The following is a 24,231-nucleotide window of genomic DNA, read 5'->3' as shown; positions in this document are numbered from 1 at the left end:
TATCAGAGCAATTGAATTTAGATCTGCTTTCAATCTCATTTCTCTTCTTCATCTTCAAATTGTCTTTTAATTTCATAATTAATTAAGTTTTCTTGCTATTTGTTCCTTCAAGCAAATTTTCCTTTCTGTTTTATACTGGATTGAATCCTTCATCTAATAGCTTTCTAATTTACTTCAATTGCAATCTCTTATTAAATTTTGAATTCCAGTACCCAAATCCTTTACTCTTCAAGCAATTTATATTTTCAGAAATTTAGATTCAGTAATTTACATTTTTTGCATTTTAAGTTTCTACAATTTACATTTTTTGTAATTTAAGTTTCAACTCATTTACTTTCTTGCACTCTAAGTTTCATGCAATTTACTTTTTCTGCACTTTAGATTCTGTCAATTTCCCCTCTCTCTTTTATTTACATGCAATTTAGCTTCTGTTAATCAAAATTCACTCAAATTATCAACTATTTGCTTAACTAAATTCATCACCTAACTAAAATTGCTCAATCCATCAATCCATGTGGGATCGACCTCACTCTTGTGAGTAATTACTACTTGATGCATTCCGGTACACTTGCCGGTGAGTTTTGTGTGGAAATCTAATTTCCACCCATCAAGTTTTTGGCGCCGTTGCCGGGGATTGACTTAGATTGACAATGATTAAGTAAGGTGATAATCTAGATTAAGCACTTTTTTCTTTGTTTTTAACAAACACACTAACTGTTTGAATTTTTGTTTAATCTAACCATAACCTTACTTTAGTAGTAGAGTGATTATTTTATGGTTTTTTGTATTTCTTGTTGTTTTAGAATAATCAAGTGCTTCTTGAGCTCTCAGTGTCAATCCTTCATAGAAGTTTTGGAGCCTATCCCATTCACTGAATATTTCTGGTGGGCACTTCCTGATTAGAGCTTTGTATCTCTCTCATGCCTCATACAATGACTCTCCATCCATCTGAGTGAATGTTTGTCTTGAGTCTGATGATTCTTTGGGAAGGATAGAACTTAGCTAAGAACTTGTTCACTAGATCTTCCTAATTGTTAATGCTATCTCTTGGAAATGACTCCAACCATTGAGTAGCCTTGTCTCTCAGGGAGAATGGAAACAACAATAATTTGTAAATGTCAGGATGCACACCATTGGTTTTCACTGTGTCACATATCCTCAGAAAGGTGGATGGGTGTTGGTTTGGATCTTCCAAGGGGCCTCCACCATAGGAACAATTGTTCTGTATGAGAGTGATGAGTTGAGACTTCAATTCAAAGTTGTTTGTATTGACATTGGGAGTAAGGATGCTACTCCCACAATATCTTGGGTTGGGGAAAGTGTAAAAGGCTAAAACTTTTCTCTGAGGTTGGCCATTGTTGTTGGCTACTCCATCAGGTGGGTTGGGTGGATTATCCTCCATCTCTTGATTTTCTTCCTCAGATCCTTCCTCTCTAACAACACTTTTACCTCTTACTTCTCTTATTAATCTTCGAAGAGTCCTCATGAAGATAACTGAGGAGGCTCAAAATCTCATTGACACTGTAACAAACAACCAATACTTCTATGGTCATCAGAGGCAACGCCAACCAGTTCAAAGGAAAGGTGTATTGGAGCTTGAAGGTGTGGACACTATTTTAGCTCAAAACAAGGTGATGCACCAACAAATCCAGCAGTAAATGGAGATGATGGCCAAGAAGATTAATGGCCTCCAAGTTGCAATAGTGAATACAAGTCAACCATCACCCACATGGGGCAAAATAAAGAAAACCAAGAAGATCAGCAGTAGGAACAAGTTCAATATGTGCACAACCAAGGTTCTGGATCAAATGACTTTCATGGAGACACTTACAACCCTTCTTGGAGAAATCATCCAAACCTGAGATGGGGAGACAACCAGAATCAAAACCAGCAGCCATGGTAAAGAAATTCCAACCAAAACAACTCAAGAAACACAAACCACTAAAACCATCAGCAAACTAACCAAAACCAATACAGAAAACCACAAAATAACTACCCCAATTCCAATTTCTATCCACCCAATAATCCATCAACTAACCAAAACACTTTTCACCAACCCTCAACATCCCATAATCAACCACAACCACCTCAAGACTCCCAAAGAATCTCCGACTTGGAGATAATGATGGAAAGGATGATGAAGCACCAAGAGCTAACCAGCAAGAACCATGAAGCCTCAATGAAAAATCTAGAGAGGTAAATTAGTCAATTGTCCAAGCAAGTAGTGATTGAGAGACCAACAAGCTCACTCCCAAGTGATACCATTCCAAATCCCAAAGAAGAATGCAAAGCCATCCAGTTAAGGAGTGGAAGAACCTTGGTGAAAAATAAGGAAGCTAACAAGAAACTTATGGACAATGACAAGGATAGCAGCAAAAAAGATGAAGCCATCAACAAGGAAGAAGACAAGCAAGAACAGGAGAAGCTCAAAGAGAAGGAGGAGCAGCTACAAGCTTCAAAGAAAGGGAAACAAGTAATGGAGGAATCATCACAAGAATAGAAGCAGGTGGCGAAGGCCTACACACCTTCTCTGCCATATCCTCAAAGGTTTAACAAGGAGATCAAGGATCAACACTTTTCCAAGTTCCTTGAAGTCTTCAAGAAGCTGGAGATTAATACCCCACTTGCTGAAGCATTAAAGCAGATGCCTCTATATGCTAAATTCTTAAAAGAGCTCATCACCGAGAAGAGAAGCTGGCATGAGAAGGAAACAGTGCTTCTGACACAAGAATGCAGTGCAGTGATCCAAAAAGGGCTCCCTCCAAGACTCCAAGACCCTGGGAGCTTCTTTTTACCTTGCACCATTGGTAATATTACCATAAAAAAGCACTGTGTGACTTAGGAGCCAGCATCAATCTAATGCCTTATTCTATGATGAGAAAGCTATGCATAGAGGAGGTAAAGCCCATACAGATGTCACTAGAGCTTGTGGACAAATCATTGGTATTTCCCAAAGGAGTGATTGAAAACCTTTTGGTCAAGGTGGATAAGTTTATATTCCCTGCAGACTTTGTAATCCTAAACCTAGGAGAAGAAGGAAGTGACTCTATTATCTTGAGAAGACCATTCCTGGCCACAACAAGAGCCATCATAGACGTTGAACAAGGAGAATTGACCCTAAGGGTACATGATGAGAGCATCACTCTAAATGTCTTTCCAGAAGCACAGCATATTGATGAAAAGGAAAATTGCATGAAGAATGACAGAGAAGACTTGTATTAGAAGGAAGAATCCAAGGAGATACTTATTAGTTCCCTCCAGGGCAAGAGATAAGCAGCAAAGCATGACAAAAGGAGAATGAGACTGTACAGAATGATGAGAGAAAGCAAGAAGAAAGTGAGGTGTTGGCCACTAAGAAGACAGATCCCAAAATACAGCCCACTATCAAAATAGAATGATCACCACAAAGGGGGAAAAAGCAAGAAAAAGGCTCTAAAAAGGAGGAAAAACAAAAAGATCCCAACTGAAGGATTCTCAAAGGGAGATAAAGTGCAATTAATCTACCAACAGTTAGGGACAGAGCAACAATCTGATTATTATTACACTCAACAAGATACTCTCACTAGAGCATACAGAGATTGAACATCAAGACATTGGAAGAAAGCTTACAATGAGAGGAGACAAACTGAGGCACCACAATCATCAGCCACCCTAATAAGGAGTCAATGTCAAGCTAATGACAATAAAAGAGCGCTCCATGGGAGGCAGCCCATGATTTAATATTCTTGCTTTATTTTAATTTCAATAAATAGTTTTCCTAGCATATATTTGAATCCTTACAAGCAGATTTGATAATTGCACATATCATTGTGAAGCATATGTCTGATTCCTAAGTTTGGTGTACCTAAAGGCACTCTAAAAATAGCTTCTCAAGCTATCTTAGGATATATACTTATTCATTTAGGTGGAGTATATAGCCAAACATTAAGTTTGGTATCTACATATGCATTGAATCTCAGAAAAACCATTTTTGCTCAAAGGATCAAAGTTATGAATAGATGAACCATACATTGTTTCATTTAATGAGTTTATGGTAGAAAATAAAATGTCCCTTATGATGAATGTACCAATTGTGATGGATGTTCTTTGCATTTTATATGGATCATTTATCAGGGGACAAGTTTGGTGTTCACCAAATTTTGGTTAACTATCTAAGGAGCACAATTGGTTATTTATGAATAAAGAACATGTAGAATTTTGTTTTTCTTTATTGCTTGGCACTACACCACCGTAATTCAAACCTTAAAGCTTACCATTGTCTTGATTTAATTGTATAGGTACAAAGGAGATTGAGAAGAAGACAAAAGGGAGCATGCACGGTTATGACAAGATGAAAAGAAAGCCACATGTGCCTAGGGAATGGTGCTCTCTTGGAGACAAAATCTGCATGCATTAATGCCTTGGAGGCCGAACCACATGCAGTTAATGGGGGAGCAATCCTTGTCCTCTTTCATCTTTGCATGTTAGCCGTCCATGCTATGAGCTTTATACAATGTTTTGCTTAATCTTCACCCTTTATTTTGCTTAACCGAAGCTTTCCCACTTGTGGGTTGTTCCAAAGATTCATGCCTTGACTATAAATAGGTGGTGACACTTCCTAGCTCACATATCCCTTCTCTCCTCATACAAGACTTCCTCATCTATTTGCTTTTGTTTCACTCATGCCTTCATCCCAAACACGTTACAGCAGCCCCTATTTGCCCAAAAGACAACACAAAATACCCAACAACAACGTATCTCCCATCCCCTTTCATAACAAGACTGTGCCTTAACCCAAGTTCACCCTTCTTCTCCATTCTTTTCGAATTCATGGCTTCATCAAGTTCTAAGAGAAGGAAGGAAAAAGAACCAATGGTAGCCGAACCATCAACTTATGATACAAAGAGATTTAAGTCTCAATTTCATGAATTAAAGTATCATAGGCTCATGGAATCAAAGCATGTCATTCCAGAGATGGGCTTTAGACTGAGGAATGGAGAGTATCCTATTATGAGAAGAATTACCTAGGAAAGGAGGTGAGAACTTTTGTGTGAACCTCTCGCAAACATCAGTGCAGTCATGATAAGAGGCTTCTACGCAAATGCTGTAAAGACAAGCAAGGACAGCACCCCTTATAAGAGCTATGTCAGGGGTGTTGAGGTAGATTTTAGTCCATCATCCGTCATGAGGGTCCTACAGTTGAGAGTAATAACCTATGGAGAGCTTAGCTTTGAAGAAAGATTGCAGGGTGAGAATGACCCTGATGAGATATTACATGGATTATGCTTTGAAGACAGAGACTGGGAAAGAGACTCAGAAGGAGCTCCAAGCCACTTGAAAAGAACAGATCTCATACCTGAGGCCAAAGGGTGGTATGAGATAGTGAGGAGGTCTATACTCCCTACTGCAAACACCTCAGAAGTCACAATCAAGCGAGCTATCCTGACATATTGCATCTTAAAGGGAGGAGAAATAAACTTCTCACAGCTCATAGTAGACAGCATTCAGGAGATAGCTGAGGATACAGGCAAATCAAGTAGGCTTGGTCACCTAAGCACTATTCTGAGGCTATGCAACAGGGCTGGGGTGCTCTTTGAAGATGAAGATAATGAGAAGGTAAAAGAGGCAAGGGAATCACAAGGCAAAGCATGGAAGGTGCTACCGATGATGACAATCAAGAGGAAAGAAGATCCCAAGGAAGAAGAAGAAGACCACAAGTGGAGGGAGAGCAAGCTTCTAGTGCACTGGATTTGAGTCAAATACAGAGAGCCATTGAAGAAATGTCTCAGAAAATCATGAGAGCACAGGAGCAACATCAAGAGCAATACTTGAGGCAACAGGAGCAGTATCTAAAGGATCGAGAGCAACAAGAGAACTGGCAGCGACAAATGATGGAGCAACAAAAAGAATTTCAAGCAAAAATTCTTGAGGGGCAAAGGGAACAGTCAACAAAAGTTCAAGAATCAGTTAATGGATTGTTCCTACGACAGGCCAAGTATGGGGAATACACTCAGAATCTGTATCAGTGGAAGAACATATATCAACCATTGGGGAGCATAGACACGTGGATAGAATGGAGTATGATATAGAAACCCAATCAAAGTTGGATTATGTAGTCCACAGCATGCCAGCATTGAACCCACAGATCAAGCCATTTGAGCAATGCCAGGAGTTGGTAGACCATCAGAGAGCAAGAACCAAGCAGCATACAACACACATGCAGCATGGGTTGGAGGAGGCTGGACTCTTAGGTCTGATAGACCCTATTTGGGAATGAAGGTGCCCTATTGAAGAACCTCAAGATGCAACCAAGAAGAGGAAGAAGAAAGGAGAATCAAGCAGGAGCAAGGAGCACGACAATTAGGAGGTGGTGAAGTTTCTTTCATGGTTTTCAATTAAATAAGGATGATGCATACCTGAAACATGATATGCCTCCAAATGCCTTATGTTTTGCACCTTCATATTCTAAGTAGTTTTCTTACAAGTGATCTGCATTGTGCTTGTTGTCAATCATTTGCTTAAATTCTGTTTTGTTCCCTTCTGCATAAATAAAAGAAAAATGTGTGAAACAGAAAGTGATTGTCCAATGTTGTAGGAATTAGAATGAAATTCAATGGTGGTACTTGTTTGATGTAATGATTAGCTCAATAATAAAATCTGCATAATAAAATGTTCCTTGAAGTGTGAATTAGGTTGCTGCTATAAAGCCTTTTATTAATGAATATCTCCTTGAGAATGATCAAAGTAAGAAAGAAAAAGAAAGAGAAAAGCCAAGAATTGGCAAAGAAACAAATAATAAGGCTAGACATCAATAGCTTGGACCTTAGGACATATGCCTGTGGTGCTCTTATACTAGGATATGCTTGGATAATTAGGTTCTGAGGAGTATTTTAAAACTTGACCACTTAGATTAACTAATCTGAGATTGCCAACCGAAAGTCCATTATCAAGAGCAACCTAGTTACAAAGCATTTAGTAATTCAAAGAGATGTTGGGCATCAATGTTCCTAGGAAGAAATTGTGAGCCAAGTGTCTGTGGTGAAAAAGTGTTGAGCAAAATTGAGCCAAAAGGCTGCTGCAACACTTAACACCAAGCTTTCATTAAGAAATAAGCTTCCTAAGTAAAAGAAAGAAAGAAAAAGCTAACAGGGATCAATTAAAAGCAAGGCATTATAGCAGCAGCCCTAGTGAACCATCAAAGAGGCATTCCATATCAGCTAGCTAAGAATAATTGAGCTACATTTGTCTGCATAAAATCCCATGAACCAAGTTCAATTATCTGCTAAATAAGGACATGTATGCTTCTCTGTTTGATTTTATTTCTTCTCATGTTTAGTGCTTGCTTGGGGACAAGCAAGATTTAAGTTTGGTATTGTGATGACAAGTCATCTTATGCTAGCTTTTCAAATATTTTTCACTTGTTTCATTAGGTTTTATGCACTTTCTTACACTATAAGTAAGTGATTTGGAGCGGATTTTCATGATTATGTTAAATCAATCAACCATCCTTTATTTGACACAAAATCATAAGGTTTAAGCTAGAATTAGTTGATTTTATGAATGATTTAAAAACCTTGTGAATTTAGTGATACTTTGAGTAGTTATTTGGTTGCTTGCAGATGAAGAAATGATGAATAAAATAAAGAACCAGGAAAGCGTGCTCAACCAAAGTGTGGCCCATGAAAATAAAGCGTGGCGCTCAACCAAGGGAGCAAGGGACATTGAACGTAGCGCTCCAATAGAGGAACCAAACTCGTGCATGCAATAAGGCACCAAGGAAGCAAGGCTTAGCGCGCAACAAAGGAAGCTGTAGCGCTCTCTATTTGAGCGGGGTGTTCACAAGGTGAGCGCTAGTATGGAGAGGCCAAGCAAGGGGAGCAATGGCGCTACGTTGACAATCAAAATGGAGTGCTCAACTACAAGGTACCAGCGCTCAATTGAAGTGAGCGCTACGTTAACTCTTTCAACGTTTTCGTGGCCCATTTGAAGAAAAACAAGGCGCGACACTCTTAAAATGGGGCAGCCAAGGTTCGAAAGGGGAACCATGCACACAAAGGAGTGCTACATTCAAAGGTTCTCACTGAGCGCTACTACAAGGAAATTGTTAGCAAAAGGAAACGGCCAGGGCTCGAAGAGGGAAACAAATGCAAGCAAGGGAGCGCTCAGTTCTCTTCTCTTCACTGAGCGCTATGTCTCCCCTGCATATCATTAATATGTAATATTCGTTCGTGATGAATGATAAGTGTTGATAATCGTAGAGTCCAAGTTGATGATTAGTCGAGGACCATTAGTTGCTGAGATGGAGCGATATTTAGTTAACTTAGAGGAGCAGCTAGACTTTTAAAGGTTAAGAATAAGAGTGACACAGCAGAAGCGAGTTGGATTATATCTAAGGGATCGGAAGTGTTAAGAACTGTACGGAGTTATTGTTCGAAACCCAGTGTCAGTGAACTCCAAAAAAGAGAGAATAGAGCTGATTCAGCCTTTACTTGCTCATCGTTTGAGGGGCGAGTGAAGACGAGACCGAATCCCTATATGAGAGATTTTTTTAGACAATTCCCGAAGGAACAACAACAACAATCACCAAGGGAGGAAGTATGGAAAGCAATCTCAGAATAAATTGACTTACAGGTGATGTGAAAGCTATCATTCGAGAACTCCGTGTTGAGCTGGATTGGGACTTTGCTAAAGTTGTGGATGAACTGGACATATGTCTTGGAACTGTCCTGAGAAGGTCAACAGGAATACTGCCAGAGGCCAACAACAAGGTCGTGTGTTCACTACGACGACGAATGGTACCGTAAGATCTAACGGTTTGGGAATAGGTAAGTGAAAGGTCGGTAACAACGTGTTAAAAGTACGATTAAGTTGGTATTTGGTTTTGGCTATCATAGCTAGAAATCTAGTGAATGCCAGTCATGCTAAGTTGTGGTTTAGTACTTGAGGAAATAAGTGATAGAACTAATGCTAGACAAGAAATCAAAGTGGCATAGCAGAAGCTTGCTAAAGCGTTAGCATAGTATGATAATAATAAAGAAAAGTGGGGTATGATTAGAAATTATTTATGCTTTGAGTACTTAAAAGGTTAGTGAGCTTATGCAGATAATGATTCTAGATAATTGGAATTGATTGCGGCTGTGAGCCTTGATGGTTCTGAAACAGATGAGGAAATTATCATTGATGCGTAATCGGATTTAGATGATGAGTGAGTGCAAGTTGTCGTGTTTGGGAGATGAGTACTATGATGTTTGGTCATGGTGACCTTGGATTTAGATTGAGATTTATAATGATTGGTTTTGAAAGACGAATGTGAAAACCATTAAATTGAAATGCTGATATGGTACTGAGATTGGTTTGAAGGAACCCGTGACGGGTGGTAAACTCCAGTTTTTAAGGGAGGTGCTGTCGAAATTCTCCCAAGGATTTGAAAGAGTGTTGGGTATGGTTTTGAAAATGATTTTTGATTTGGGTAACTTTAACAAAAGAGATGTGTCTCGAATGTTTTTATAGATTATTAAAGGGAAGTGGATTCTTATGATTTTGTTAGCTTGTTATTTCAAACTCATTTGAATTCTAAAAACGAAGAGAGCTTTGATTGATTAGTCAAAGACTTTAAGACAGAAATTTATTATAAATTCGAGGGTTTAGGAATAAGAAAGTAAGTCTGGAGGTTATGCTTGGAGTTAAGCTGTGATTAGTGGTAATTGGCTTGGCAGAGAGAGAGGATAAGGATGGAGTATGATTAAGGTATGGTGATGATTTTTGGTTGATCATAGTGATGTGGGATGATGACTGATGAGCGGATAATTTGTATGCTTTTTGGCATTGTTTTTAGTATGTTTTTAGTATAATCTAGTTAGTTTTTAGTATATTTTTATTAGTTTTTAGCTAAAATTCACTTTTCTGGACTTTACTATGAGTTTGTGTGTTTTTCTGTGATTTCAGGTATTTTCTGGCTGAAATTGAGGGTCCTGAGCAAAAATCTGATTCCGAGACCAAAAAGGACTGCAGATGCTGTTGGATTCTGACCTCCCTGCACTCGAAGCGGATTTTCTGGAGCTACAGAAGCCCAATTGGCGCGCTCTCAACGGCGTTGGAAAGTAGACATCCTGGGCTTTCCAGCAATATATAATAGTCCATACTTTTCCCAAGATTTGATGGCCCAAACCGGCGCCCAAAGTCACCTACAGAAATTCCAGCGTTAAACGCCGGAACTGGCATAAAATTTGGAGTTAAACGCCCAAACTGGCATGAGAACTGGCGTTTAACTCCAGAAAAGGTCTCTACACGAAATTCCTTCATTGCTCAGCCCAAGCACACACCAAGTGGGCCCGGAAGTGGATTTTTCTGTCATTTACTCATTTCTGTAAACCTTAGGACACTAGTTTACTATTTATAGGATCTTTTGACATTGTATCAGTACCCTATGCAACTTTTTGATAACCTTATGATACTATACACGTTTTCTTCCACAGCATGAGTCTCTAAACCCCATGGTTGGGGGTGAGGAGCTCTGCTGTGTTTTGATGGATTAATGCAATTACTACTGTTTCTCATTCAATCATGCTTGCTTCCATTCTAAGATAATACTTGTTCTTAATCCGGATGAATGTGATGATCCGTGACAATCATCATCATTCTCAACCATGAACGTGTGACTGACAACCACCTCCGTTCTACCTTAGATTAAGTAGTTATCTCTTAGGTTCTTTAACCGGAATCTTCGTGGTATAAGCTAGACTGATGGCGGCATTCAAGAGAATCCGGAAGGTCTAAACCTTGTCTGTGGTATTCTGAGTAGGATTCAATGACTGAATGACTGTGACGTGCTTCAATCTCCTGAAGGCGGGGCGTTAGTGACAGACGCCAAAAGAATCACTGGATTCTACTCCGGTCTGATTGAGAACCGACAGATGGAATGCCGTGCCGTGACAGGGCATTAGGAATCGTTCCAATGAGAGGATGGGAGGTAGCCATTGACAACGGTGAAACCCTACATACAGCTTGCCATGGAAGGAGACTTGCGTGACTGAAGAAGAAGACAGTAGGAAAGCAGAGATTCAGAAGATGGAGCATCTCCAAACCTCAACCTATTCTCCATTACTGCAAAACAAGTAATCATTTCATGTTCTTTTGCTTTTCACAATCAATCCTGATAATTTCTGATATCCTGACTAAGATTTACAAGATAACCATAGCTTGCTTCAAGCCGACAATCTCTGTGGGATCGACCCTTGCTCACGCAAGGTATTACTTGGACGACCCAGTACACTTGCTGGTTAGTTGTGCGGAGTTGCAAAAGTGTTATTGCAATTTCGTGCACCAATGACTATGATTAAGGATGATGGTAATATTATTGATGACATGACTTGAGATTTAATAAGATGTGAGTTGATGAGATAACGAAAGTAACAAACGAGGCTGTCGGTCGACGTTGGACAATTGATCGAGAACCTCGAATACAGAGGGATCAGAGCACCGCAACAGAAGCGCGCAGAGTAAAAAGACCTTGGAACTATTATGCGTTGGATATAAAGGCAGATTACGCTCACGTACTCGTGGTGGCGGATGGAATTTTCGAGGGCGAAAATTTCTGTTAGAGGGGTAGAATGTAAAACTCGGTCTAACCATAATTTATTTAAATACTAAATTAAATAGGATCAAATATGGTTAGAAAATTGAGCAATCGGAATTTGATAATTTAAATATGATATTTGGATTCAGTGAATTTTTTGGAGTCGAAAAACATAGTTTTCTGCGTAAAAACACGCACTGAAATTTTGACCGGTAGTACCGGCTGAGATCTGTCTGGTACTGCAGTTGAGAAAATTGATTATAAGTAAATAAAGTTAAGAAATGAGGAATTATAATTAGGGAAGGTAGAAATATTTAAAGTGCGACTTAGAGCGCTAATCTTAAAGGTTTTGGCCCAAAATTAGGTCAACAGACAAAAATAAGTGAACCAGGCCTAAGTGAGTCCAAGACCCAACATATATAAACATTAGTTATGAGCATTCCAGCTCATTTTACCCTAAAGAAAGGGTGTGGGGCGCTGAAATTAAGAGGTGAGGAAGAAGAGAGAAAACCTAACTCTCTTTGATCTTCAAATCACCATAACTTGAGCTACGGAGCTCCGATTGATGAGCCGTTTGCGGCCACGGGTCGCTCTTCTCATCCTCTACAATTATATATAAGTTTTGTGGTGAGTAATCCGTTGTCCTCTGCCCATTTTTCGTTTTTCTCTTTAAATTCGAATTTGGGTGGGTTTTGAGAAAACCTTGTGATTTTGGTTGTTTAGGAGTGCTTTAGTATGAGCCATGGGTGATATTCATCACAAACTTTAGTGGTTTAAGGTAAGAAGTACTCAAATTCTTGTGATTTATCAATTTCATGAATCCTAGGTTAATGTATCTATGCAAAATTGGTTATGTTAGTATATTTGGGGTAATTTTGGTGCACAATTGGGAGATTGGTGTTGCTTGAGGAGCTTTGGTGAGGCTTGGAACTAAGATTGGTGGAGACTTACAAAGAAGAGGCTCAATTGGTTTGGCTACAAGAGGTACGGTTTAAGTTTCATTTAAGTACCGTGTGGTGTGATGAGAATTCCTAGGCTAGATGCCCCTAGGATTAAGTTTGAATTGTGTGAATGGTTGGTGCTAATGTGCATAATTGATATGTAATGTGAATTAATATTGGGTTGAGAATTGTGTGAAATTGTGTGTTTGGCGTGTTGAGAATATGATGAATTGGATAATGAGTATTGGTTTGTGGATTATACGATTAAATTGTGAATTTGGGCCGGAGGCCGTGAATTTTTGGCCGAAGGGCGGAAAGAGGTAAGGAAGGTAAGATGATGTGTGCATTGTGTAATGATATAAGTGATTGGATGAATTTTAGATATTGAATGTGTGAATAATTGGGTTAGTTATTGGATAATAATGTTTGAGGAGTTGAAGTGTGGAATTTGGTAATTTTGGGTGAAATTGTGTATATGTGATTATGATTATTGATGCATTGACGGTATGATGCATGAGAGATATGCATGTTGTGATATATGCTTGATGATTGATTGAGGTTGAATTGTGGGTGAAACTATGTTGATGGTGAGTATGATATTGGTTATGTATAATGATGGTTGATTGAAAATGGTGTTGTTGGAAATTGAGATGAGGAAGGATATATGACATGTTAATGTGTTTGGAATTTAGCCATTTGATTGAGATGGGTTAAAATAAGGGAAAAGTGTTTGTGAATTTGATGAAAATTGTCAATGTATGAGTTGAGGAGGCTTGAGGTTGAATTTTGGTATGTTTTGGTTACTTTTGAAAAGGGTTGAAATTGGTTTGTTTTGAAAATGGAACTTGTGATTTTGTATGAAAATATTGTTTTGGGGCATACTTTGACGGAGAATAACTTGGACTCTGGATCCCCATTTTGTGCCAAACTTATTTAGAAATAAAATTGGATCTGGGATGTTCATGACGTTCGAAGAACGGGCGAAAAATGATTTGAAATTAAGAAGTTATGTCCGTCGGAAGATTGGGGTTTGAAACTATAAATTCTGCATCTTTTAACTTAGAAAATTTTTGGTAGAACGCGCATCCACGCATAGGCGTGACAGACGCATACGCGTCATTTTCACCACCCACGCGTGCGTGTGGCTGGCGCATACGCGTCAGTGTGCTGCAACAGATGCCCAGCCATTTTCCTGAGAGTTGTGCGAGAATTGTGCCAGTTTTGTGCATGGGGCACAAACGCACCCATGCGTGCGCGTGGGCGACACATACGTGTCGATGAACTTTTGGGCCATCCATGCGTGCGCGTGGAAGACGTGCACGCGTGACCCTGTTTTCATCCCAAGGTTGATTTTTTTGAGTTTTAAAAGCCAAATTTCATACTTCTATGCCTCCAATCTCACCCCTTGTGTTTTAAATCATTATGATATGCCTAGCGATGGGAATGGAGCTAGGGCATGTGGTAACTTGTGAAAGAAGAAAGGGGAGAATTAATGATCAATGATGATCAAAGATAATTGTATGAGATACGGAGGATGGCGGTGGAAGTACTTTATGTGCCATGAGCCGAAGGGCTATATTTGTTTATGAATTGGCTGGTTTTGGATTGTACCATGAGTCGGGTGGCTGAGTTTATGACGGAGTTACGGCGGAGCCATTATTGATTATGGCTAAGTATAATTGCATATATGCGTATTGAATGAAATGTGAATGTTGCACTTCCACTATCTGAGATACGAGTTTACCTGGGTGAAAGCAGTGGCTAGCCACCACGTGCTCCAGGTGGAGACTCGATATTCTGCTAACCCTATGTCGTACGTGTGGCCGAACACTGTGAAAGTTCCGGATGAGCTCGCCCCCGTGGATAAACACCAGTGTGGGTGTTGTATGATTATGATTATGATCATGATGATGATCGAGAATAACTCGAGTTGGAGATGCACGACAGAGGGACAGTCTAATGGTTAGTTACCAAGACTTGCCGGGTTGGCTATATAACCGACAGATGATATCATCAGCCATAGGGCAGACATGCATCATTTGCATATGTTTGAATTGCTTGGGTTTGCCTATCTGCTTTGGATTGCTATATCATATATGCTATGTTACCTGATTATGTGTTACTTGTTCTACTTGTACTTTAATTGTATATTACTTGCCTACATTGCTTGTGTTTGTACAATTGAGAGGTCCCTCATGCTGGTGTCGGTGGACGTTGAGGGCTATTCTTGAGGATATGAATTAATAATGTAATTGAATGAGATAAATTGAGCTCCCTGGGTAGATGCAGTGAAGTGATTTCACTAGCTCCAGGTGAGGATATGATGTATTGATATAAAATTGCTGAGACAGAACAACTGGTGATGATTTTGTTTATGTTTCTGAGTCTAATTCGTGGAGAGTCAGCGAGTTGGGAAACATGGGAAATATGAATTAGACTTAGTATCTCCTTATGACAGTTGTATATTCATGGATTAGCGGGAACCTAGGATGGATACTTGGTGAAAAGGAGTTTAGGATGCTTTGTAAGTTTTTATTGCAGTGCATTGTATTTATTTGGCACTTTTACCGTACTGAGAACCCTTGGGTCGGGGGTTCTCATTCCATATATATCTCTTATTTTTCAGATACAGGTTCAGGTGCTCAGAAGTGAGTTGCGGTTCGTCTGAGAGATGGCGAAGATTTTTATATTCTCTACTTTATATTTTGCTTAGGATCTCTACACTTTTAATGAACATTTAGCATTTTTGGTTCGTTTGACTCAATTTTGGGTCAAAATCTTTAAAATTAGCACCCGATTTTTAATTCTAATTATTTTTCTAAGTTTTGCTGCAGTTTTAATTTCTCTCACGAAGTACTAGAAAGACTTAAGCTGATATTGCTGGCTAATTTACCGGTCCGCATTTTTACACAAATTTTCACAGCAAATTATATTTTTCCACTCAGAAAAAAATACCTAATTCAAATCTCACCTATAAATTTTCTAATTAATACTTCTAAAATTTTTAAACCTATTATGAACAATTAAATTATTATTTTATTTTATTTTAAATGGTTAATAACTTTTGGATCTTACATTATACCTCCCCCTCCAGTCCTCCAACGATGATGTCCAGCGAGCAGAACAGCGACAGAAAACTCTAGCGGTAGCGAACGATTCCTCCTCCTTTGATTGTGACACAGCAGCTCGGCGACGGCGACGACCAATTCAAGGTTGCACTGGAGAACTCTAGTGGTGACGACGCTAGGCAGAAGCGACAGAGGAACGACTCTCTCTCACTTCGGGCTTCATCCACTGTGACGGCAGTGACTACAATTGACAACGACAGCGACACTATCCGTGACGAGCCTTAGCAGCAGCAGCAACTGAGGCACGACGGCGTGGGACAACATCTCCCCTTTTCTCTTGCGTCTTTCTCTCTTCTGATCGATCTCTCCCTCTCTTCCTTGAGTCAGCAATGGCGACGCCGGCTCCCAGTTCCACCGACACCGTCTCCTCCTTCCTTCCTCTCTCTTTTTCCTCACACTCTCCTCCATATCCCTCTCTTTGTTCAGTGTGTGTGTGTTGGATGATGGAATTAGGGCAAAAATTAGAAAGGTTAGGATTAGGGATTTTATAAAGGGATAAGAGTAGAATAAGTATTTTGATAAAATTGGAGGGTGGAGTAGTAATTTTAAAACTAAATATAATCCATTAAAAAAAATTTTAAGAACACTATTTGTCAACTTACTCATTGATTTCAAACAAGTACTCTAATTTTAAATTAGAGATAATTAAATTATCTTTTAGTTCATGAAATTACACTAAATTCTAATTATTCAAATTAAGTGATCAAATCCTCATTATATCTTGATTACTAAACTTTTAAATTTTAACTTAAAAAATACCTAATTATTATGAAATTACATATGAATTTTAATTATTTTAAATCTCAAAGTATTATATTTTTGGTAAAATAATTTTTTTTAAAACTAAATTATGTATTTTTTATAGTTAATCCATAAATACATTTGTATGTGTTGTTATAATGTCGTAATTGTTAGTAATTATGTAGTACAAGGAATTGAAGAGGAATATTATTTCAGAACAAATTATATTATAACTATATAATATAACAACTATGAAAAAAATTAATATACTGAAATAATAAAAGTGGAAACAAACATTTTGTAGAATATGGTTATTTTAACATCTTACAAATGAATTGAAAGAGAGATAATAAAACAATTTCAGTGTAATACAAATTAAAAAACTAATATCATTAATTAAATATCCCAAACAAATTACTACCTTAATCAAAATCATGAACCCATAGGTCATTGCTATAAGTAGAGCAATTCACTCATGCTGTTATCCCATATGTTCAAGTACTTGTAGTTGCATTACCACTTTTTTTAATTTCTTTTAATATAATACATTATTTCTTCTTGAAATAATAGTTTTATTTTGATAATTCTCATTGTAATTAATATTTTTTAAAAACATAAATTAATTAGCTGGCCCAAAAGTCTCAAAAAATTCAAATGACAAATTTAATACATCCTAATAAACTAAAGCAGAATAAAAAAACAATACAACAAAACTTACAAATATATACACCAGTACAATATACCAACTGTCTTTTTACAAAATTTAGATACACCAAACAATAAAATGTTATTCCAAGAATGCCTTGATGGTGATCAACTATCCTATCTTAGCCAAAATTTCCTTCAACAATGTATTTTCTGTAAACTTTGGTCACTCTATCTTTTAAATACCAAATCCAATCATAATTATAATTATATTAGCTTAGCTTAGCTTATATTAATTCTCATCATCTGATGATTGTAGTAAAAGAGACTCAAATTTCATATACTCTACCAATAAGGCGATAGCTATTTCTTGGACATGGTCATGAAGATAACTATCTATATAAATGTTATTAAAACTTCAAGGCAGTTATTACATATGAATCAAAAAGAGATTGATTAAGATAGACACTAGATTGAAAAGTGCCGAAATTAACATAGTAGAGAACCATCAATAGAGACATTACACCATCAATCAATCAAATAGAGTACCTATTCTCTTGCTTATGTAATTGCTGTTGTTTTGCCATTGAATATTCTTCTGATTTTTACAATTCTACATAATCTAAATTATCATATTAGTACATCATTGAACTTTGTAAAAAAAAAAAATAGATAACCAAATCAAATCAAATTGATGAAATATGTATGTATAATTAGTCTTTTCTTAGTTTATAAATCACAAGGTCCAGATAAAACCTTTACCTATAGCTTTTATTGATGAGAGAGAGAGAGAGAGAGAGAGAGAGAGAGAGAGAGAGTCAACAATCAAACAAAGAGGAGAGTGAAATGCTTGAAGAAGTTCTAGATCTCTTTATCATTTGTATTGAAGATTCAAAGAACGGTTATAATTTATTAATTAATTAACGTTTCAGTAGTCATTCGTTATGTAATAAACAATCATGTTATCTTTAATTATATTTAAAATTTAATATTACAATTAATAAATAATGAAAATGTTAACGATTGTTTTATTATATTTATAAAATACATAAGAAATAGAAGTAAAAAGATTAAAAAATAATTCAATTAAAAGTAAATTAATTAAAAAATAATTTAATTAGATAAATAATAAATAATAGCCACTTAAAGGTACGTGGTATAATAATATAGAGTTAGAAGACTAAAAATGTATTAAGAGACTATCTTGAGTTATGTTTTAATATATTATAAATAGATAGATAGATAAATATAAAAGATAATTGTAACATTTGATTACTCTTGTTAATACGAATAACACCAATTTATTACATAATAAATGATACGAATAGTAACGAATTTTAATTTTTAAATTATATTTAAAAATTAATATTAAATTTGATAAATAATGAGAACACGTGACAAAAGAGAATTAAAAGGATCGAGAAGTATTGTAATTAAAAATAAAAAGTTTTAAAAATAGTTTAATTAGATAACTTATGTTCAGATTGTGTGAATTTGCTACTTAAGCTAATGTGACATTATAGTAGAAAGTAAAAAGACTAATAGATAGTTGTATTTAAAAGACTAATAAATAGTTGTATTTAATCCGAATAATTCTGGAAGCAATCAACGACATGATTCTTTCTATAATCATAGGTCTATTAATGAGGAAGATAATCAGGGAAAGGAACATGAGTCAAGATTCAATGTTTTGCATGAAGAAAGTGCATTAATCACGTTGGAGGGTGAACCACATGCAGAAGGCAAATCTTCAAGTATTATCAATAATTGAGCTTCTCCTAATAAGGCCCAAAAAGAGAAAACAAATTTTCAGCCCATTCTAAAAAAGTTCTAAAACAAGGTGCTGGCAAAAACCCTCAAATGGACAAGAAACCTTTATTTAATAAAGTTGGGCTAGCCCAGAATGAGAAATTAGTGAAGTCCATCCCTAAATTCACTACCAAGCCATCCTCCTCTTTGGTGGCAACTCTTAAAACATTCCCTCTCCTGTCCCTAAATCTAAAGATCCTGAAGTTGAAGTCATGGAGGGTGTCGTTATGAATTACATGCTTCGGTTAAGGCGGGAGCAATACAAAGCTGATGTTGTTGCAAAAAAGGTAAAGATTCAATTTGAAGACTATACGATTCGTTCTAACCCTATGATTGTTTCCCCTTCTACTGGTTCCTCTTCAAAGCCAATGGAGTTAGGATACGAGTCAAGGACAAATGTTGAGAGACCTCCAGACGATATCAAGTCTCTCATTGTATGGAAGAACCCCAATAATGGGGCTGACTCATCGGATAAGTCCGAATCGAGACCCCAGGCTCAAGCTTCGGCGTGATTTTCATCCTTAGTGATTCTCCCTTCTCTGTTTGTTTTGTGATGAATATTATAAGTTGGAATTGTAGAGGTACTGGAGGGAAAACTTTTCCTACTCTTATTAGAGATATTAGAAGAGAGTATAATGCAAATTTCATTATTCTTCTTGAAACTCATATAAGTGGTTCGCGTAGGGCTGCTGTTCGTGACAAAATTGGATTTGATAATTTCTTTATTGTGAAAGCTAATGGTCATTCGGGAGGAATTTGGTGTCTATGGGACTCAGGTTCTTGGAAAGTTGGATATTTTAGAACATAATCGGTAAATTGTTCATCTTAGGCTTACCGGTAATAATGCTACTACCTGGCTCCTCTCTGCTGTTTATGGCAGCCCACAACCTCCGAATAGAAGATCCATTTGGACTTCCTTCCATTCTCTGGCAGCCAATATCAATCTTCCTTGGTGCATCTTAGGAGATTTTAATGCTCTTCTTCATGATTATGAAAGACAAGGGGGTACTCGTAGTGCTAATTCTGGAGCTTGCTCAGACTTTCAAAGTTGTGTTTCTGATTGCGGATTAGTGGATTTAGGTTATATGGGCTGGCCTTTCACTTGGAGAAGGGGTGATTTAGTCGAGAGATTGGATCGTGGTCTGTGTAACCTTGACTGGCAGCTGGCCTTTCCCGAAGCTAGCCTTAAGTATTTACCAAATTTCAAGTCTGATTACACGGTCATCTGCATCCAACTCTCTGCTGAAGCCTCTTACAATAGACACAAAAGACATTTCCATTTTGTTGCTGCTTGGATTTCTCACCCTGATTTCCACAGATTGGTTGAGAATTCTTGGAATGTGCAGAATTCTTGGTCTGATGGTATAATAAGCTTCAAAAATTCTCTAAAAAATTGAAATTATGATGTTTTTGGGGATATTCTTAAAAGAAAAAGAACTCTTTTCAAACGATTGAATGGTATAACTTCAAACCTTTCTCAGGGTAGTAATCAATTTCTTGAGAAGCTCCAAATTGATCTCTGGAAGGAATATGAAAATATGCTCAATCAGGAGGAACATCTCTGATACCAGAAATCCAGGAGTAAATGAATTTAATTCAGAGATTGAAACACAAAGTTCTTTCATGGGTCAACTATGATTAAACGTCGAAAAAACAAGGTGACATCTCTCCTTGATTCTAGTGGTAGCCTTATAACTGATAATAATGCTCTAGAAAATATGGCTTTTTCATTTTATGCTGATCTATATAATGATTCTCTTCCCAATCACCTTTTTGTCCTTAATAATGCCTTTTCTCAGCTTAATGTAGAGGATTTGTATAGTGTTGGCAAGAACATTTCTGAGCTGGATATTAAGGAAGCTATCTTTCATATTGGTAGCTTTAAGGCTTCGGATAGGGATAGTCTCGAGGCTATCTTCTACCAAAGCCAGTGGGATCGTGTTGGTCCTGACCTGTGCTCTTTAGTGAACTAAATTTTTGCTAATCCCGAAAAAATTGAGGAATTAAATGAGACCCTTATTACTCTTATTCCAAAAACGGAGCAGGTGACGAGTCTCAAGCAAATGCGCCCTATTCGCCTTTGCAACGTATCCTACAAAGTTGTTACCAAAATTCTTGCTAATCGGCTAAGAAAAGTCATGGAAAAATTAGTTGCTCCCACTCAGTGCAGTTTTGTACCTGGGAGGTATAGTACAGATAATGTCTTTCTTACTCAGGAGATTATTCATTTTATGAGAAGCAAAAAGGGGTCGAAAGGGTGGATGGCTATCAAAATTGACCTTGAAAAAGCCTTTGATAGACTCAAGTGGAGTTTTATCTACGATACTCTCTCCGATATTGGGTTGCCTCAGCATATTATTCATTTGATCTACTGTTGTATTTTCTCTGCTAAGATGAGAGTTTTATGAAATGGAGAAGAGCTAGACGAATTCACGCCCACTAGAGGAATTCGGCAAGGAAAATTTCATTTCTCCGTATATCTTTGTTTTATGCATTGAACGCTTATCTCAACTCATCGGCGCAGCTGTTGAGCATGAGTTTTGAAAACCCATCTATCTTAAAAGGGATGCTCCTAATATTTCTCATCTCTGCTTCGCTGATAACCTCATTCTCTTTGCAAAAGCGAATTTGGAGCAAGCCGATATTATCAATAGGTGCTTGGAAGCTTTTTGTGTTAGCTCCGATCAAAAAATTAGCCAAGAGAAAACTAGAACTTTCTTCTTTAGAAATGAGGGTCACAATGTCAGATCTGAAATCAGTAACTTTCTTCATTTTTCCAGAACTGATAACCTTGGGAAGTATTTGGGTGTCCTTCTCCTTCACTCAAAAGTCTCTAATAATACATATGGTGATATTATCAACAAGATCAACTCCAGACTAAATTACTGGAAAGTGTCTTCTTTTTCCCTAGCAGGGAGATGTACCCTGGTGAAATCTGTTCTATCTTCTATTCCTTATTATACCATGCAATATGCTTTATTTCCTTCATCTACTTGTAATTTAATTGATCGTAAATGCAGGAACTTTCTTTGGGGGGACTCAGAAAAATCCAGGAAAATCCAGCTTATTAACTGGATAAAGTCTGCTCCCCAAAAAAACTGGAAGGACTCAAGATTCGCCACTCGGAAAAAATGAATTGTGCCTTCATGACTAAAGTTGGATGGGGTCTTATTGAAAAAAGAGACTCTCTGTGGGCCAGAATCCTTCGTTCTAAATATGGTTGTGGTACCGATATTATTCCTAAGGTGGAAAGGAGGAGGAATGAATCAAATCTTTGGAAGGGCATACGCAAGTCTTGGGATCATGTTGAGCAAAACTACATTTGGCGTATTGGGGATGGTTCCAAAATTAATTTTTGGAATGATAATTGGGTGCCAAATATTGGCTCTCTTGCACCATATGCTAATCAGGTTTGTATGCCTATTAATTTGGAAGACAAACTTATGGATTTTTTTTAACTATTTCAGGTAGTTGGGATTATGATAGGCTCGCTACTTGACTGCCTAATGAGATTATCCAGAAGATTGTGCCTATTTTCCCGCCCTTCCCTTGGAAGCAAGAAGACCAAATTGCCTGGAATCCTTCGTCTAACGGCTCTTTCGATCTCAAATCAGCATACCAAAAGCTGAATGGAGAAGAAGGCATCGCTAGCAAATTACACAGCGTGATCTAGCACTGGAAAGGACCAGAATGCATTCGGATCTTTCTCTGGCTAGTGTCTCACAATGCTATCCTCATCAAAGTGGAAAGAAAGAAAAGACATCTCACCCTTCAGGCAACTTGTCCAAGATGCTCAGGTACCGATGAGACTATTTTACACGTCCTCTGAGATTGCCCATTCGCTGTGGGCATCTGGCTCCCGTTCACCCGTGCAGCCAGCATAAACAACTTCTTTCTTCTTGATCTGAATGATTGGCTTCTCCAGAACCTTACGTCGAATGATGAGTGGTGCTGCCTCTTTGGTGTTACCATCTCCTCCATTTGGTTCTTTAGAAACAAATTCATCTTCGAGAGCGATATGACATCTCCCCGTGCAAGAAGAGATCAAGTTAAAGCTCGGTTTGATGAGATTATCAAAGACTCGAGGTCTGGCCTTCTCAACTGTGCACCTCGGATCACTGAAGAACGTCTCATTACTTGGTAACCTCCGTTGGAAAATGTTACCAAACTCAACGTGGATGGATCTTGCCTTTCTCAGAGTAGTAGTGCGGCTTGTGGAGGTATTTTCAGGAATCATCTTGGTCACTTTATTAAAAGTTTTACCTGAAATTTGGGAAGCTGTTCAATTATGCACGCTGAGTTATGGGTCATTGTTCGCGGTCTACAAATTGCTGTGGCCAACAATATCAGTTCCCTAGTTGTTGAGTATGATTCTATTGCTGCTGTTAACTTCATTAAGAAAGGACATAATTCATCCCACCCATGTGCCCCGCTTCTTGACGACATTGTTGTCCTTGCCAGCCGTGTGCCATATATCTCTTGGTCCCACTGTCTTCAAGAAGCAAATTTTGCTGCCAACAACCTTGCCAAGTAGGGCCATGATCTTCCCTTTGGCCTCCATCTTTTTGAAGTTGCTCCCCCGGATACAGCTATGATGATTATGCGTGACTTGTCTAGTTCTCCCATTTTAAGGGGTTTTAGTTAGTTTTATTTTTGGGGTCTTTGACCCCCCTTGTCATCTAAAAAAAAAGAGACTGTGATTTGAGAAACAGAGATTAGGAGATAGAGACTGAGAGACAGAAGCTACATTAAGTCATTTGGTGTATGTAAAATATATTGGAGAGAGTTGTCTCAATATCATATTTTGTTTAAGATAAATATAGAAATTGAAGAATAAATTTAGAATTCAAAAAGTTAAATGAGAGTATTTCTGGAAAGAAATATTATAAGAGTTTTAGTAGTCTTTGTCCCACAAGATTTTAGTTCTTTTTTCTTTGTGTTTCTACTTTTTAAAAGTAATGAAAAGACTGAAAATTTCATGTCTCAAAATTAAAATTTTAATTTTAATATCTAATCACCAAACATAATACTTTATTTCAGTTCCCAATCTCAATTTTGATTCCAAATAACAAATGCAACCTAATAGATAAGATGAATCTATATGCAATAAGAAGGTAACAAAAGCTTACCCAAATTAATATTGAAGCTTAAGAAAATCAATACCTGTGTTGTTGATTCTGTGACATAGTTCGAATAAGCTAATTCAACTCGAGATCTACTGATTAAACTAATAATCCAATCAGAAACAGATACAGAAGAGGGCGAATAATAGCCTCGGCCCCCAAATTTTAAAAAACTATATCTATATTTATGGAAATAAAAAAGTATTACCTAATTTAGTAGTCTCATATATATATATATATATATATATATATATTATTTTTTGTTATGTAATAATAGATTTATATCTCAA

At 37.4% G+C, this 24,231-nt stretch overlaps 1 protein-coding gene across 1 annotated transcript in view; it reads right to left on the bottom strand.

Moving 5' to 3' along the window:
* The window catches only part of LOC112750171 (clathrin light chain 3), a 72,285-nt gene that overhangs the window by 1,303 nt on the left and 46,751 nt on the right, over positions 1–24,231 (bottom strand). The window lies entirely within an intron of this gene.

Source organism: Arachis hypogaea, chromosome 2 (assembly GCF_003086295.3).
Source record: "Arachis hypogaea cultivar Tifrunner chromosome 2, arahy.Tifrunner.gnm2.J5K5, whole genome shotgun sequence".
NCBI lineage: Eukaryota > Viridiplantae > Streptophyta > Magnoliopsida > Fabales > Fabaceae > Arachis > Arachis hypogaea.
This window is presented reverse-complemented; position numbering and strand designations above follow the sequence as displayed.